The 18,069-nt window shown below is 37.8% G+C and overlaps 1 protein-coding gene across 10 annotated transcripts in view; it reads left to right on the top strand.

The window, feature by feature from the left end:
- The window catches only part of pwwp2b (PWWP domain containing 2B), a 68,437-nt gene that overhangs the window by 31,529 nt on the left and 18,839 nt on the right, over positions 1-18,069 (top strand). For 2 of the 10 annotated variants that reach the window (XR_009507467.1, XM_059947635.1), the window contains one exon: positions 3,217-6,286. The exons of 1 other annotated variant lie outside the window; for it this stretch is intronic. The gene's annotated coding sequence lies outside the window, so the exon portion shown is untranslated. Of the gene's footprint in view, positions 1-3,212; positions 6,287-18,069 lie in introns of those variants that run through there. 7 more of the 10 variants (XR_009507466.1, XM_059947634.1, XR_009507471.1 and 4 more) reach the window with 6 other exon arrangements.

Here is an 18,069-nt window from a genome sequence, read left to right as displayed (position 1 = left end):
TGTTGCTTGCATTTGAGTGTGAATCAGAGACCCAGACTCTGGTTTCACCCCTAATTACCCTACAATCCTGTCTGTAAAACTTAACCTGACCCCCAGCTCCTCTCTCAGTCCCCAAGACCATTCCTACGAACCTAAAGACCTTGTAGTGAGTTCTTTCTCTGCACTACCTCAGTGTCAGTTTGCTAACCGACAATGATTCCTGATTCAACAACACATTTTAAAACTTTGGCATTCTAATTTTTAAATCCATGCATGATTTTACCTCCCCATCTCTTCAGTGCTAAAATCTGCAATGGCTGCATTTTTCCTCCAGTCTTCAGTTCATTGGGGTATATATACTTCAAGTGTTGAACTATGTGCTGATATTCCCCTTAATCTTTCCTTCGAAAAGTGACCTACTTTCATAAAAGAGAACATGTTGTAATCAAACACGAGGAAATCTGCAGATGCTGGAAATTCAAGCAACGCACACAAACTGCTGGTGGAACACAGCAGGCCAGGCAGCATCTATAGGGAGAAGCACTGTCGACGCTTTGGGCCGAGATACTTCGTCAGGCCATGTTATAATCAATTTTGCTGAATAAAATCATCACCCCCTGATCTGCCAAAATTTTGTTGGAAATTTTGCCAAACCAAGTTGAAAACCTGAATTCAGCTTCAGAAGAGTAACAAATGATGATGATTGTGTAATTGTTCAAATTGGATACGGACTGCTACCTCTGCTTGCCTGCATTTACGTTGACCAAATGCGGGGGTTTGTTACGTTTCCACTCCAGCAGTTTGATGACAGGCTGAATCTCTAATTCAGGAGTTATGAACACTTTTAATATTCACTTAAAAGATGGTCAGTGTGAATAAATAAGTAAAATCACTGAATACAAACTTAATTCAATGAGGCTTTCCTAATCCTCATTCAATGAATGAGGATTCTAGTCTTATGTCAGGTCTCCATTGGGTAAGGTTGGAGACAGATACCTTTATGTAATTTTGAAGTACCCTTGTACATTTGACATCATCTTTTATTTGTAATACCTAATGTCTAACTTCCCAAGAGGAGCATAGTACTGGCAGTTTTCTTCAGAACTTTACATAGCCAGCACAGTTCAGTTTATCTGCATTATTGTAACTGGTGGACTTAACCTTCAGAACGTTATGGAAGAGCGTCATGTCACATTTGCCATATTTCATTTAATATTGCTTACAATTTTTGAAATGTGCTGATGAGCTTCCAAATTAATTTCTAGCATTTATTTTTAGGACTCAAAGTGTTTTAATTTTTAATGGTATTAAATTACTGGATGTTTTCACTCATGATAGTTACAGAAGGCTCTAAGTAAATTATTCACCTAACAGTAACTTGGACAGATGCTGTCTGGCCATACTGGTTTGGTTTCCAAAGGAATTCGTATAGAGTTTGCATGCAAATTAATGAGTAAATGGAAATTTTGCTTCTTGGAATTTCTCAAAATATTTTATACACATTTTTCTCTTAATTACAATGTTTTAATTGTGTGCATTTGAAATGTTTACAGTTCATTTTAAAACGTTTGATCTTTAACATACAAAGATAATAAAATTTCAAAATTCAAGTAATTGAGGCATAAAAAACTTTTGAAGAGCATCCATAATCAGGTGACTAGAATGGCACATTATACTTGATATAATTTGGACAATACCTTGAGCAGCAGCTTTTGGGATTTGTACTGTGATTTGCTCTTTATTACTAGTGTTTAAGTATCAGTGTAGGATTTAGCTTCTGTGATCTTGGATCCCCTTTTTGTGATCAGCATTTTATTATCTCTGCTAAATTTCTTGTTTGTAACTTACTGCTTCACCAACTTTTTGCACCACTTCATTGATTTTCCAGTTTCATCCAGCTGGTTTTTCCTTTATCTATCATAATCTTGTTATCTGAATGCGAGCTACTTAATATTCCCAAAACAAAGAGAAATTCTCCCATCAACGAACTGGCATCCAAATTAGATGTTGCATGCATTTCGAAGTCTCTGGAGGAACAAAAAACTGGTCTTCAGGTAATAAGCTAAATGCATAAATGAGCACCTGCTCTTAATAGTACTTGCCTCAGCACACTTGTGGTTTACTGAAATCAATAGAACTAATGTTCAAAAAGTAATGTCCAGCAACAACACTTGTGCATATTTAGCAAACAACTACCAATTCTTTTTAGAAACATGTTTTTCTCTGTAATTTCAAACATTAATCACTTACTATTACAAAAGGTAATATTGCTGCTCTGTCATTTCCAACTTGCTTTCTCTCTATGCTGATTCCTGGCTGCTTCTCAAATCCTTAGAATCTCCTTCACCTTTGTTTTGGATCCTTTTTTCTTGGGAGGGGGCACCAGATTATTTTGGATGAAATAGTAAGATAATGCCAAATGTACAAAAAGAAAATTAAAATCCATTAAGTTGTGTAGAAAGCTTGGATAGGTGGGTCTTGCCAGCATGTTTTCTAAAATAGATTTGAATAGAGTTTTGAATTCTGCACATGTAACTAGTTCAGTTAGAATATTGGAGATAGATTTTGTTAATGAATGATAGTTGGATTTACCATCACATTTCTATCATAGTTCATTGACATTCAACTGTTGAACCTGGCTGTTTAAACTGCACCTGACGGAAACTAATTGGGCCTGTGTTCTGCCCAAGTATTCTGTTCTAGCTTGGATTGTGCTATGCCACCTGCCTTGGTATTTTATCCCGGTCTGTTTGACTCGTCAGTAGTTATACAATCTTAACAAGACATTCAGCCAGGCATATAAATGTCCTCAGGGTGTCCATTTCAAGTTTGAATATGTAAATGCTGCAGATTGTGGTGCTGGGCAAAGGGGGTGATCTTTGAGCACTGTCTCAGGGTCCAGCTCCAAATTCGCATCAATGTTGTGGTTGGGAGAACGGGTAGGGAGAAGCAATTACCTCACCTGGGGTTTGATGTCATGTTTAATACTGAATTATTGTCCATGCATGGTGTTTTGTCTATTCCTTCTCCAGATCAGGAAAACAAAAAGTATAAATGCTTAATTTTTGATGCAGATTAGTCTCTTATAGCAGTATTGCAATGCATATTTGTAAAACGAGTAATTTTCAAGATGTCAAAGTCCAGTTGTAGAAATGCTTCAGTGCAAATAGTTTCTTTCCACTTTCTTTTAATTGACTTATGATACAGTAATTTTCCTTTCTTCTCTCTTTAAGATAGCCGAAGATCAGGAGAAAAAAAAGTCAATATCCTCTCTGATTTAAATGGCTTTGATCTTCAGCCAGTACTCCATTGGAGAATTTTGTTTGGTATTTACGAGGCTATCGGATCCTGGTGAATTCTTGTCAACAGTTATCTTGAAGGAGCCGAAGGACTGGGCTATATCTGTGACGGGCAAGAGTGGAGCAGAGGGAAGTCTGACATTTCATTTTGGACTGTTATTGATTGTGATGGAGCCCATATTCTCATGGGTGGACAGTGAATAGTATAAGTTGGAATGTAGCTATTTAAGTCACTACTCTTTGTCTAAGACTTGTCTCAATCAAAATAAAATTACTGCAAAAATTTCTAAGGGTGAGTAATGGATAAAGACTAGTCTCTTTATTTTGATTCCTTTTTTTTAATTATGTAATGCAGTAGTTTTAATACAGCAAGTATAAAATGTCGAAATACTGCAATTGCCCAATGGCCTTGCAAACAATTGCAAGGCATAATAGGCATTATTTGTAACTTCATTAGCATTTAGCAGCATATGATTATCTCTGCACTAGATGCAAAGCTTGCTGAAGGCCTGTGTTGCCTCTTCCTCCAGTAACATTGGATATGTTCCAAATGCACAAGTAATGCTGAAGTAGTAATGGTTTGAAAATAGTTCCGTACTGTAATCTGAAGATGAAATTGTAACATGATGAGTTTACAGTGGAGAAGAGTTAATTAATAAAAAGATCAAGTTTCCAGGGGGAGTCCTTATTGAAAGGCATTTAATGTTGACTCTTTGACATTGAGCAATATTGTAGATGCCATGATTTGGTGTTTTCTAATTACACCCTGTTTTCATTGTAAAATGATGGCTAGCTGTAATGTTTGTTTTGCACAACAATGCTAAAATAACTGCATACTGTCAATTTTTTTGAAGATTTAATGAAGAGGAAAGTAAAATTTAATGAGAATCATGTCATGTCTGAAAAATAATACCTGACTGGTTAAAAGGGGTTAACAGATTTATTGAGTGCATTGTTCTCATGTTTAGAATGATTGGGGCCCAGAGTAAGTTACATTTTGCATAATGGAGCTCGCTAATTCTGACTGAGTCTAATTTGTTTCAAAAAGATTGTCCTGATTTAACCGCTGAAAAAAGCACTACCTGATGCTTACCAGTGTGTCCTTGCTCAGTTTTGTTCTTCAGAGATGCCTTTTTGAGTATTCCATTATGTGCCAGTTAGTTATCATGTCTTCATGACTTTGAGCCATACACATCAGTAAGTCTGTCCTATATTCTGCCCAAATATTTGTTATAGGTAATGTTCTTAGTGTGCAGATGGATTTTAAGTCTATGATAGGAGGGGTTAAAAAAAAAATCACTTTTGTTCCTAGCTTTGTCCATTTGATCCTGCTATAATACAGTCTCTCTAGTTATCAAATTAGGCAAGTCTGAAATGCAGTCCACAATATAAGGAATGGACACTTAAGTATTGAGGATTGATTATCTGCAGAACAAAATGAAAACATGAGCAGGTGCCTTCAGAAGGGAAATCTGGAGAAATGGAACAGTTTAGAAGCAGTTATTTTGTATGGAATGTACTTGCCATATGGGACTAGGGGATCAGCAAACACTTTCTGCAGGAGTTGAGAATGTTATTTGAAGTGAAATTTGAGGTGGTATTCACTCCTGACTTCCTCTGGTCCATTTTTCTTAAAAGTGCGCAAATGACCGGTTTCAAATATAGGGTTTTGGGGTAATTCAGTTGTCAATCTCTTTATACATCTAGGAAGCCTGAAGACTTATCTGAAGGATTCCACCACATTCCCAGTGCCCCTTTTTTTGTTGCAAATTTCTGCATGAGGTATGTAAGCAAACTTAAGTAATCAGTGTCATACAGACAAATTTAAAATTTGGTCTTTTAACAGATTTTTATATTTTTGTTCCTGCAATATCTTTGTTCTTTTGTCTTTTCCGTCTTGTAATTGTTTCCAATACCTTTCACAGAAGACATGTTTAAGGATTTTTGTCCATTATTAAATGGAACAAAGTTACTAATTTCATTCTTCATTGGAAAAAAAGTATCTGGACATTTATTTTCTGGTTAAAAATACCATTATACTAAATGATAACTGTTTAAAAATACATTTGGTTTTTACTAGCTAGAATGGTTAAATTCTAAGATCCAGTGCTGATATCCTATTTGTAAGAATTTAAAAATTTAAAGTCTGTACGCATGGATGTTTTTCTCCAACAAATGTACCAACAAATAGACAAAAGTGCTAAAGGCATTTTCCTACATGTACAGATTCAGTCACTCTGCCTGTTGCCAACTTGATTTCAGGGACATCTCCTTATCATGGTAAGTAATCAAAAGACTCGAGCCCTTTTTGTGAATCTGTGAGTGTGTTGAAACAAAAATATATGTATTTACAGTACCAAAGCTATCACTTATTTTATCTTTAAAAGTTCATTGAGTAGAAAATTTGATCCTGGGAAAAAAGCTCTAATTGCTGTATGTTTATTTTTGAATCCTGAATGATAGAGGTCCTCTACATAAAAAATGTGATGATTAAAGGCTACTGCAGAGTGAGTGTGTGTGTGCGTGTGTGTGTTTGTGCATACGTGCGTGTATATCTCCTCAGAGTTATAGACAAGTTTCAACTCTTCCACTTGCATTAGTATAAGCAAGCCAATTGGATTTGGGAAAAACTTATTAAACATTTCCCTGGAATAATTAGCAAGCTGTGACAAGTATGGGACAGCATAGAACCTCAACTTCAAAGACCCTGCACTGAAAATATCAGTCTTAAATTGGATTTAATTTCCTGGGTAGTAAATTGCAGTGAGCGATTCTAAGTTTACATAATGTGTACAAGAAAAATTTTATTTTGTGATTGTATCAGTTAATTTTAAAATGTGCGCTGCTGTAATTGTAAACGCTAGTGAATTGTATTCAGTCTCTGTATGATTTGCTTTCCAACAGATTGAATTTGTGTATTTACTAGTGCACTTCCACTGTACAAACTGCTGATTGGGAGTAGTAACAGCAAGGTGAAAACTAATCAGCAATAAAGTCTATTGAAACAGTTTGTATATCTTTTTTTTTGTAGTGCTAACATTGCATCTGAACTCCATTTGGTTCTATTTCTCTGTTGTAAAAGTTATTTTTGACCATATCCAATGTAAATTTATTAACATTTGAGAGAATTGGAAACCAAGAGGTTACACAATACAATACCATAGGGAAAAGCTGAGATTGTTAGTTCAGCCTCATGATCATTGATTTATATGCTTAACGGCTTTTATATATGGACTGTGATTTTTTTGTTTGTTTATAATTTCCTCTCCCCTCCCCACCCCTCAACACCCATTTATGTAATAGGGTTACTGCAGAAATGTAAATTTCATTGGAAATAATGTGGTTTATCTTAAAATTATTTCTGTGCCCCTGAAAGAATGTCTTTTCCTATCAATTTGGCCAAGTATACCAACTTCTTTAAATAAATATTCCCTTCTGTATATTTGAAGGTGAATGATAAATGTATCTGCTGAGTAAAAACTCTGTTTTAAACAAAGGCTTTTTAAAATAAAGCCTGATAAGCTGAGACCTCCCATACCAAGGAGAGTAGTTGAATTGGGAATGAGAATAACTCCTATTTATGAGTTGGTAGTTTTTTGCAACAGGTATACTCCAAAATTGAATGTTAGTTTGTTCTGTGCAGTTTGGCATTTATTTCAGCTTGTTGTTTTTTACCCATGTAACATTGTAATTGTGCTACAAAGCCTCAAAGTCTTGTACTGAGTCCTTTTTTTTTGAAAATTGAGTAATTGCATAAGTTGCTGGCGTTGACAAAATAACATAAAGCAGTTCCAAATAAGGGGGAAAAATTAGTGATAGTCATTGATGTTAAGCCACTAATAAGTGTGTGCTTTTCAGCATTCAATGTAATATTTCCACTGAATGCCTACTCATTTGCTGATCAGGGGAGAATACAGAATGGTTTTTGTACTCTCAAGTAATCTGTGATTAGATTTCTTTTATGTATGTTTAACCAGCAAATATCTTGTACATAGATGACCATCTCATCCTTTTCCTGGAGTGCAACAGTAGCATTCTATTTTGTATTGCTTTGCTTCAGATGTGATCATATCTGGAAATAGTTTTCAGTTGAAAAATTTGTAAATGGGCATGCTTTGGTTTTATTGATTTGAATAGCTTTCTCTTCTCCCTATAAATATTACAGTTATGCTTTGAAGCAACTACTGTCTCAGTAATTTGGATAGAAGCTGTTTTACTTTTTAAAAATAACTAGGTAGGAATTCAGTTTGCATATGTTACAGCATACCTTGCTGTTTGAAAAGAAAGTCAAAGGCGCCATTATATTGTGCAGGAGGTCTAATAGAAGTTGAGGACCAATCGTGTTTTAAAATTTATTTTTTGGTTTTAAAGAAGGATTTTTGAAAGAGCAAGTTACATACATATTCGTGTCCTCTATAGGCTACATTGGTTTAAGCAGAAACTAAATGAACGTTTGACTGTCAAATTACCTTGGTGGATTAAAGGATTCATCAGCGTGTTCTATTTTGGATAGTGCCTTTTAATGTTGCTAAATGCCTCAAGGCTCATTATAGGACTTAGCAAATATAATTTTGATATCAAACCACCTAAACAGGTAATTAGGACTGTCAAATGAAACGAGTATAAAACTAGTAGCAGTTTCAATGACCAAAAAACTGTGGTTCACTAATTTTTGCAGTGTAGGAAATTTGCTGACCTTATCAGGTCTGTATCCTAAATTAGGCACTGAGCATCCCTTAGCAAACAAGTCTGTTCAGGAAAAATTATAGTTTATCATTATTTGCCCAATTATATGTATGCACAGGTGCAATGACAAACTTGCTTGCAGCAGCAGTATCATAAGCACATAGGATCATAAAAGCAGCATTCACAAAAAAACACAAGTTATACACAAATTTTACAAAAAATGTGTAAAAATACTAAGTCCTGTAGGCCTGCATATGTTTATCCATGAAAGGTGGTGGACAGTTAAATGATTAATGCAAGGCTGAGGCTTCAAGAGTATCCCTATGTGCCAATAAGTGCAGAAGCTTTTGCAACCATGTTCAGTCAAAAGTGCGGAGTAGGTAACCATTATGACATCCCTGTTATTCAAAGTTAAATTATATTTAGTATCAATGTATGCAGTAAACAACCCTGAGATTCATCTTCCTGCAAAGAAAACATAAAACACCCAACGTGCAAAAAGAGAAAACAAGTCACGCAAAAGGCAAAAAACGATCAAATACAAACAGAATATTAAACATCAAACAGACTAGGGATGTTCAGTTTAGTTCAGTTCCTTTTAGTGTTGCTATTCATTGATGGCAGAGCCAGTCCACCCTGTTCAAAATTGCACAAAATAACGATTTTTTAAAAAGAGTAACCAGAAAAACTTAACAGGAACTGTGGAGTCCTCTAAAAATGAGTCCAAACCACTAACTGCGCTGATCAAACCTTGTCCAAGAACAAAGACCTGCACCTTCCTCCAGCAGCAGCAGCAGCAGCGAGTGAAGGAGAGACCAGTCAAATGCAGGCACCACCTTATGGCTGCAACAAGTGAGAGTGCAAGAGAGACCAGTCAAACACGGGCACCTTCCTCTGGGCAGCAGCAAGCAAGAGGGAGACCCGTCTCACTCACCTCCCACTCTCGTCACTGTTGATTGCAATCTGGCTCGACGCTTTAATCGGGGAGGAAACAAGTAGATCGTGGGTTCGTGCTCCACCATTAGGGGACACACTCCATTTTCAACCATGCTGAATTCCATCAGAGGCAACAAAAGTACCAGCTTGCTCAGTTGGCCCAAAAACATATCAAAATGTAAATTACAGGCTTCAATCACACACACATTAGTAGGAGCGTATGTGTATATATATTATGTAGTAGTAGGTTTGTGAACTGTAGCTATTGGTCACATAAAGTTGGTTTACAACTTTTTTCATACGCGTTACCTGAGGTTCAGTGCTCTCAGTTTCACGAAACAGCAAAGGGTTGGACAAAGTGGCATTCACTGTTACACTGAGCAATTGCACTACAGCAACTAGCTCCACTTTAGACAAACTGATCCTATACGGTTACAATATAATCTGGAGAATTACTAGGCTTTTTCTTGCTCACACCAGGAAGGGTCATATTTTAAATGTGGAATGGATGGTCATTTTTCTTTTAAAAAGCCTCATTGGTGCTGAAAATCTGAAATATAAACAAAATAAGTATTATCTGTGTAGAGATGCATATAACCTGAAATGTTAACGTTGTTTTTCTCACCTCCAATGCTGCCTGACTTAAAAACATAAAAAAATAGGAGGAGTGGGTAGGCCATCTGGGCCCACCACTCCTGCTCCACCATTCAATTAGGTCATGGCTGATCTTGCGATCAGCTTAGCTCCACCTTTCTGTCTTTTTCTCCCATGATCATTAATTCCCCAACTATGCAAAAATCTGTAGCTTCTCCTGCTTCCTTGGAAAACAACTTCACTGATTCACCACTGCGAAAAGCAGTTCCTCCTCATCTCTGTCCTAAATCTATTCCCCAGAATCTTGAGTTCCCCTCTAGTTCGAATCTCACCTACCAGTGGAAACTAATTTCCTGCCTCTATCTCATATATTCATTTCATAAATTTCTGCTTCTGTAAGATCCCCTCTAATTCTTCTGAATTCCACTTAGCATAGCCCCAGATAACTCACTTTCCTCATGGGTGGAGTGTAGCCACAGGTGATTAAATTTCTCAATGATTGCTGGGCAGTTTCTGCTTTTAATTTCTTTTTGATTCATGTTAAATTGAGGGATTGGATTGGTGGGAAAGAAATTAACTATCATTTAATGCATGTGCCTTTGAAATAAAAGGAAACTACTGTATACATTCTGGAGTAATAAATGTATTTTCACTTTTTGCTTGGAAGTATAGAACCTCCATGCTTGTGTATAAATAGATTGGAAGCACAGACAATGGTTAACAAAGCTATGGATTTGTTCTGAGATACTATAGAAAATACATTTTTTAAAAAGCAATGTTGAACTATTATGCTTTTAAACAATTCTGATCTCATTAAAACATTCTAAGGTGTAAACTTTGTTAAAATAGTACCAGTACTGAAAAATTGAATTTTTTTGGAATAGTTTTCTTTATTACTGAGATATAGCAAGGAATAGGTCCTTCCGTCCCTTTGAGCCAGCGATCCCCTGATTTAATCCTAACCTAGTCACAGGGCACTTACAATGTCTAATTAACTTGCAACTGGTAGTTTAAACATTGTAGGTTTCTTAATGCAGATACTAATTAAATATAATTTTTTATGTTCAAGTGTGGAGTCAGTTAAGGGGCCACATTGCTGTTTCTTTAGAGGAAAAAAACATGAACCATGATAGAAAAATATAAAGTAGTAACTGATAAAGTACAAGAAACTTTTAAGGAGACAGAAGACAAATATAAGTAAATATTAAAAAAATTAAAAGAAAAGCAGACATAAAATAGAAAGTTCAAAGGATATGTCACTGGAATCAAATTAAGAGGAGTAGCAGCTGGCTTGAGAGTCAAATTAACATTGCCTTGGATGCATTAGATTAAATGTCCTCTTTCTGTGCTGTATGTGTTTTGCAGTATGATGTGCTGTGCTATACGTATTTGAGGATTCTATCTCGGGTGACTCTCCCCTAGAAATTTGAATTCTAATTGACAAATTGGTGCATAAAACATGATTCAAGCTTGTATGCTGATTTTAAATAAATATTCTGTGCAGTCTGAGTCTGGTGTATTTTCAAAGCTCTAATAAAATGTTTTCTGTACAAAAACAATTGTATCACTATATGTTCCCTAGTTAGAAGTTTTGGATGAGTAACTATTTTCTGTTTTATTGTTCTGTTCCTATATTTACTTAAAAGTTTGTTATTTTTTCTGCTGTTTGCTAACTGCTGTCACCTTTGCTTCACTCATTTTTACTACTCGTTCCTGTCTTTCCTCTCGTCTATTCTGCCTGAATTACTCTTTGGCAATCGCTGTCTCTATCTCTCACTCCTCCTAAGCTTGCCATCTATCTCTACTATATAACTTTCCTCTGCCCTTGGTGCACCTCCACAGATACTTATTGTTAAATATTTGTACTGTACTGTATGTGCAAATGGCAGTTGGGTATAAAGTAACTTAGATTTTGTGGGTAACAGTTACTTTTTCAGCAATGGAAACGACTTTGGAAATAAATGAAGGTTTTTGATTGCTAGCCATGCATATTTGGTACATTTTGGCTCAGCACTGTTTCTTTGACCTGGTTCCCAGAGAACTGAAGTTTCAATGTCACAAATCTGTGCCAAGATATTTGCAAAGTTGAGTCCAGCAATAGAGCACAATGTTCTGAAAATGCCTCCTAAGCACTAGAACATATTGGGACATCCTGGAATTCATAAAGCCATTATACAAGTAACAGGATGTTATTTTAAATGCAGCGAAAAGCTGTAGACTCCACCAATAAATTGCATTCACTATTTGGAAGCTGCTTTTGCAGCATGTGTTAATCTTGAAAGCCTGCCTCCTTATTATGGCAATAACGCATCTGGACTGATGCAATTTTCCATATAGGATTTGGAACAAATGCAGAATTAGGTTTACTATCACTGACATATGTGGTGAATTGTGTTGTTTTGGGGCAGCAGTGTAGAGCAAAAATAGTGACAGTATTCATGGTTTTGCAGACCATTCACAAATCTGAGGCTCCTGTTGTTCCTCCCTGATGGTAGTCATAGAGAGGGCATGGCCTTGGTGGACTCCTTAATGATAGATACTGAGTTTTTTTTTGAGGCATTGTCTTTTGAAGATGTACTTGATGGTGGGGATGTTGGTGGCCATGATAGAGCTGGCTGAGTCTACAACCTTCTGCAGCATTTTTTTAATCCTGTGCAGTGGTCCCTTTATAACAGGTAGTGATGCAACCAGTCGCAATGCTGCCCACTGTAGAAATTTGCTAGAGTCTTTAGTTACATACCAAATATCCTTAAGCTCCTAACGGAGTGTAATCACCGGCATGCCTTCTTAAGTGTATAAAAATGTTAGGCTCAGGGTAGATCTTAAGCGATGTTGACCCCAGGAACTGAAACTGCTCACTATTTCCAATACTGACCCCTTGATGTGGATGGGAGTGTATTCCTTGATTTTCCCATCCTGAAGTCCACAGTCAATACCTTGATATTTGCAAAGTTGAGTCCAGCAACGGAACACAGCCACTCTTCCAAAGCAATACTCAAACTTGGTTGTTGATGTGTGAGATAGAGTGGACACTCACTTGTGGGTTTCATCACATCATGGCTGTGCTGTGGGAGAGGGGAAACCATTCACTTTATACTGCAAAGGCTGAGCTAAGGAGTAATTTCTTCACTTAGTGAATATATGGAATTGAGAGCCAGAACTGTTTGAGGCAGGTACGTGAAGGGAAAGGGCCCTGTTGGGAGATGAGCTTAATGCAAGAGTTTGGGACTAGCTGGGTGAGCCCAGTGGTTGGCATGGACTTGTGTCAAAGGGCCTATTTCCATACTGTGTTGCCCTATGACTCTAAATATCCTTCCCATTTTACCCTTTGAGCCTCCGAGGTCTAAAGGTGTACCGGTTGGTAGGTTAGTTGGTCATTATAAATCAGCCCCTGATTAGGCTAGGGTTAAATCACATTACTGGTGGCAAGGTTTGAAGGTCTGGAGGGGCCTATTCTGCACAGTATCTTAATAAATAAAAAATAAATTTTGAATACTTGTGTCAGATCACTTCTCATCTTCTATACTGTAAATTTTGTCAGTTCAATCTGCCTTCATGTGGCAAGTTTATCATTCCAAAATTCAGTCCGGTGAATCTTAAATGGCACTCCCTCCACTGCAAGTATGTCTTTTTTTTAATGCAAACAGACTAAAATATATGCAATACTTTGGGTGTGGTCGCCTCAACACTTGAGATAATTGTAGTTGTAAGTGGTCCTAGTCTGTATGTTCTAATTTTAGTTAATGAAGTAGGATAAACTTACTGCCAATTTCTTTAATTGCTCCTTCCTTAACACAGTAACTTAGCGTATGCTTACAAGCTGTTTCTGTAGATATTTTAGAGGAGAATGTTTGTTTCAGAGGAGATATAATTTTAGAGGAGAAATAAGAAAGATTCAGTATTTCCAGTTTCATGTTTCATTTGGCATATACAGATCCTACTCGTCTGCCTGTTCCTATAATTAAACTCAGTAGTTGCTATTAATAAATATAAGACAGGTGAAAACTTTGCTTTGACTTTGTGTAATGTGATTCTGCCTTAGTCTTATCGTTATGGTTTGAATGATTTGAACTGAGTGTGTGATTTCCTGTTCATCAATGTTTGCTGGGTTTGCAGCAGCCTAATTTGCCCTCAACTTTTGCTTTGTGACTGAACTTAACAGGGGCTTCATGGAATGGGGAAATCTTTAACCTGAGCATTTTAGCAGATGCTTCTTTCTATTCCCTTCATATTTGCTTAACAAATACCCTCCAATCCTTTCAAGCTTTGTTCTTATCTCCTGAGTAGCTCACTTAAAAGTTCATCAAAAATACTGGGTTCAGACTATATTTGTTCTTCCACTTTGTTATTCTTCTCCCTACCTTGAAAACATTTTATCATTAGCCATGACTTCACCAATCTGATTAATTTCTGATGTTTTACTGAAGCCTTTCTGACCAAACCATAAGCACTTACAAGCTCAACCAAAGAGACTGCAGATGCTCAAGGCTGAACCACTTATCAGTCAGCTGCTGGAATTCAGTGGATCAAATAGCACCTGTTGATATTTTGGGTCAAAACCCTGACAGTGGAGAGCTGAGGTGCCAAGTATAAAGAGGAAAAGAGAAGTGGTGGTGAAGGATTCTTAGGGTAATTAGACTAGGAAGGGTGTAATCCATCTTATCATTTACCGCCACTGTCCTCCAACTCCATCCTCATTCACATCCCTACCTGGTACTATTTGCCTGACATTTTATACCCTCCTCAGTCTTCCAATCATCTCAGAATTTTTCATCACTATTCCAGTTCTGTTTTTCTGTCATTCTCTTCACTCAGCCCTGATGCAGGGTTTTGACCTGAAACATTAATTCCTTTCCTCTGCTTGACTTGCTGAGTGCCTCCAGCAGACTGGTTGATGACATGATCCACATTGTTTCACTCCTAGTGGCTTATCGCTTCTACCTCTTGGAAGACTATTCTCTACATCCTCGTTAATCTTGGCAATGTCATGAAGCCTCACAACATATTATTAAATCTTGTGAAAAATGCAGTCTACTTTTCACATTTATTTCAAGTGTTGTGATTCAATTCCTCACTCAGCAATTCTGATGTAACACCTTAAATTGCTTTTAGGTTTTAAAGCATGTGTCTTTTTTAAGTGCTTTTCTGTATTCACCTGTTGAACAATTCGTCCACTAAGCTGCCTCCTCTGTTTCTCATACGGGTTCTGTATGCTTAGTATTTCCTTCAAGTAAGTGTGGGGAAAACATCATTTAGTTATGTGTGTTTTGTTTCTTGTTGCTATATGTTGGGTATAATTTAAATTGAATAATTTTGTATTTACTTGTGTTACTACCTCGTTGCAGGGTTCTATCAGCAACTTGGCCTGTTAAGAATTGGCAGCACTTTCTCCTAGTGCTAATTTTACTCCACACTGGTCAATCTGTGTTCGGTTTACCCATCTACTTGTGCTTTGCCTCTGCCTTCCTTTGCTGTTGCTTCATGTTCTGGGCCTTTGTTATCTGCTGTTTCTCATTCTTGTATGAGTGTAGGAACAAGGGCTAAAGAGGGTCTTTGGACTCTGGCTATCAGTCTTTGGGCTTAATTGAAGAAGCTTAAATTTTCCACCAAGAACAAATTAATGGTTTTCAAATTCAGGCCTTGCTTGAATTTGTCTTTGTGATGTAGTACATAAAATCTGTGGATTTATTGTCAAAATCCTATTAAAAATGCATGGATTGACAGGGTGTGTATAGAAATTTTTAAATGCAATTCTGCCTTGTTCAGGTTTTCAAAATAGTTTGGTATATTTGTGTTTGGATAATTTGAACTGATGTTTTTGTTTCTTCTGCACTGTCCACATTTGGTAGGTCTCCAAAAGTTGACTTGCTGCAAGTTTTGTTTTGCAGCAGAAATGTCATCGTACTGGAACATTAGGTGACTCGTCATCTTTAAAAATTTTAAAGGCAGACGTTTGTAGATGTTTGATAAGCAAAGCTGTGAACTTGCTGTGGGTAGAGTTGAGGTTGTAATATCGTCAGCCGTGACTTTTTCACATGGTGAAAATAGCTTGAAGGATCAAATAACCTACGCCTGTTCCTGATGTAAATTTTTGTTTTTGATCCCAAGATCCATTACAAGCCATGTATCTTTTCTAACACCAATTGTATCCACCTTCACAAGGCTTCCCCACTCCAGCTGTTTCAGTTTATTTGCTGCTGACGTGCAAATTTATAACTTTATTTTCGCAAGATTTGATTAGTTCAACCTCTCCAGGTTGCTCATGTTCCTTTCAGTCTAGACTTGAGCTGTGTAGCCCAGTTTGTGGCAAGCTCATATACCCAACATAACCTCTGCTTGCTGATCTACAACTCGTTCTTGTAATAAAAACCCTTTCTTGATCTTGGCCCTCATTATCTCTGAAATATCTTTCACTTCATGAAATCGAGATAGGATTATAGAGTTACACACAGTGTGGAAACAGGCCATTTGGCTCATCATATTCATGCTAACTATTAAGTAATGAAACTAATACCTTTGCCAGCACTCGTTTCATAACCTTGTATGCCTTGGTGACTCAGTGCTTATCTAGATGCTTACAGGAGGCTTGTCTTCATTCAATCAAGCAATCTATTCCAAATTCCATTGACCCTCTGCACAAAAAAGTTCCTCCTCTGATCTCCTCTAAGCCCCTCACCATAAACCAGTGTCCTTAGTTTTAATTGTGCAGTGCCGAAAAGTTTCCTGTTATCTCCTCTGTCTGTGCTTCTCACAGTTTTGTATACCCTGCCCACAGCTGCCTTTCTTCCAAAGAAGGCGGCCTCAAAGTCTTCCACTTCTTTCCTGACAGAAGAACCAACCAATCCCCCTCCATCAGAAGAACCAACCTCATCCCCCTCTGTCTGGCAGAGCTGGTCCTCACACTTGACTATTTTTCCTTTGGCTCCTCCTAATTTCTCCAAACCCAAGAAAGTAGCCATGGGCACTCATATGGGCTGAGCTATGTCTGTCTCTTTGTTGGCTATGAAGAACAGTCTACGTTCGAAGCCTTCCCTGGTCATACTCCCCAACTCTTCCTCTGCTATATTGACTGCTGCACCAATGCTACTTCATGCACCCATGCTGAGCTTGTCAATTTCATCAATTTTGCTTCTAACTTTTATTCTACCCTTAAATTCACTCTGGCTCGAGATAAACTGACAACGGACATCTTTTATAAGCTGACTGATTCCCATAGTTATCTCAACTCTTCTTCTTCCCACCCTATCCTCTTTTTAAAAATGCTATTCCCTTTTGAGTTTTATTAACTCCACAACTTTTGTTCTCAGAATGTGGCTTTCCATTTCAGGACATCTGACATGTCCTTCTCCTTTAAAGAACCGGGATTCCCTCCCTCTACAATTGATGCTTCTCTCTCTCTCTCTCTCTCTCTGACATCTCCTGTATATCTGCACTCTCCCAATCTTACTGCCTTTGTAATGGTAATAAGTCCCCTCTTGTCCTTGCCTACCACCCCATCAAGCTCTGCATCCAATACATTATCCTCAGCAGTTTCTGCTATCTCCAAAGGGAGTCCACCACTAAACATATCTTTACTCCCCTACCCACTGCTTTCTACAGCGATCACTTGTATTTGTCCCTCCTTACTAATCTCCCTCTAGATTAGTAAGTGCTACAGCTGCCGTTCCTCCCTTACCTCCATTCAGGGCCCCAAATAGTACTTCCAGGTGAGGCAACACTTCACATGCGAATCTTCTGGGGTGTCTGGTGCTTCTAATGCATTCTACATATTGGTGTGAACCGTCATAAATTGGGAGACCACCTCCGCACCATCCACCACAAGCAAGACTTCCTGGCCAAATATTTTAACTTCACTTCCCATTCCTGTTACGATATGTCGATCCATGGCCACCTTTTGTACCAAGATGAGGCCACACTCAGGGTGGAGGAGCAACACCTTATATTCAGTCCTGGTACCCTCCAACCTGATGGCACGAATATAGATCTCTCTCTCCTGTGAGCAAAACTCCCCCCCCACCCTACTTTCTCCATTCCCCACCCTGACTTTTTACTTCCTCTCACCTGCTTATTACTGCCCCCGGTCCCCTTCTCCTTTCCTTTCTCCTATTGTCCACTCTCCTCTCCTATCAATTCTTTCTTCTCCAGCCCTTGACATTTTCCACACATATGGCTTCGCCTATCACTTTCTAGCTAGCCTCTTCCCCGCCCCCCCGCCACCTTCTAATTCAGCATCTTGCACCTTCCCTCCCAGTCCTAAAAAAGGGTCTCAGCCTGAGCCGTTGTCTGTCTACTCTTTCATAGATGCTACCTGGCCTGCTGAGTTCCTCCAGCATTTAGTGGGTTGCTGTGGATTCCCAGCATCTGCAGATTTTTCTCATGTTTGGAATTGTGTTCAGTTCTGGTTAACTCATTATAGAAAAAATATGGAAACTTTAGAGAGGGTGCAGAGGAGATTTACTGGGATGTTGTTTGCATTAGAGAAGGTTGAGTGAGTTCAGGCTTTTCTTTATAGAGTGAAAGTGTATAAGAGATGATAAGAGGCATAGATTGGAAAGCTGGTGCCTTTTTTCCTAGG

The sequence above is a fragment of the Hypanus sabinus genome, chromosome 22, assembly GCF_030144855.1.
Source record: "Hypanus sabinus isolate sHypSab1 chromosome 22, sHypSab1.hap1, whole genome shotgun sequence".
Taxonomy (NCBI): domain Eukaryota; kingdom Metazoa; phylum Chordata; class Chondrichthyes; order Myliobatiformes; family Dasyatidae; genus Hypanus; species Hypanus sabinus.
Note: the sequence above shows the minus strand (reverse complement) of the source record. Positions and strands in the feature narration are given on the sequence as shown.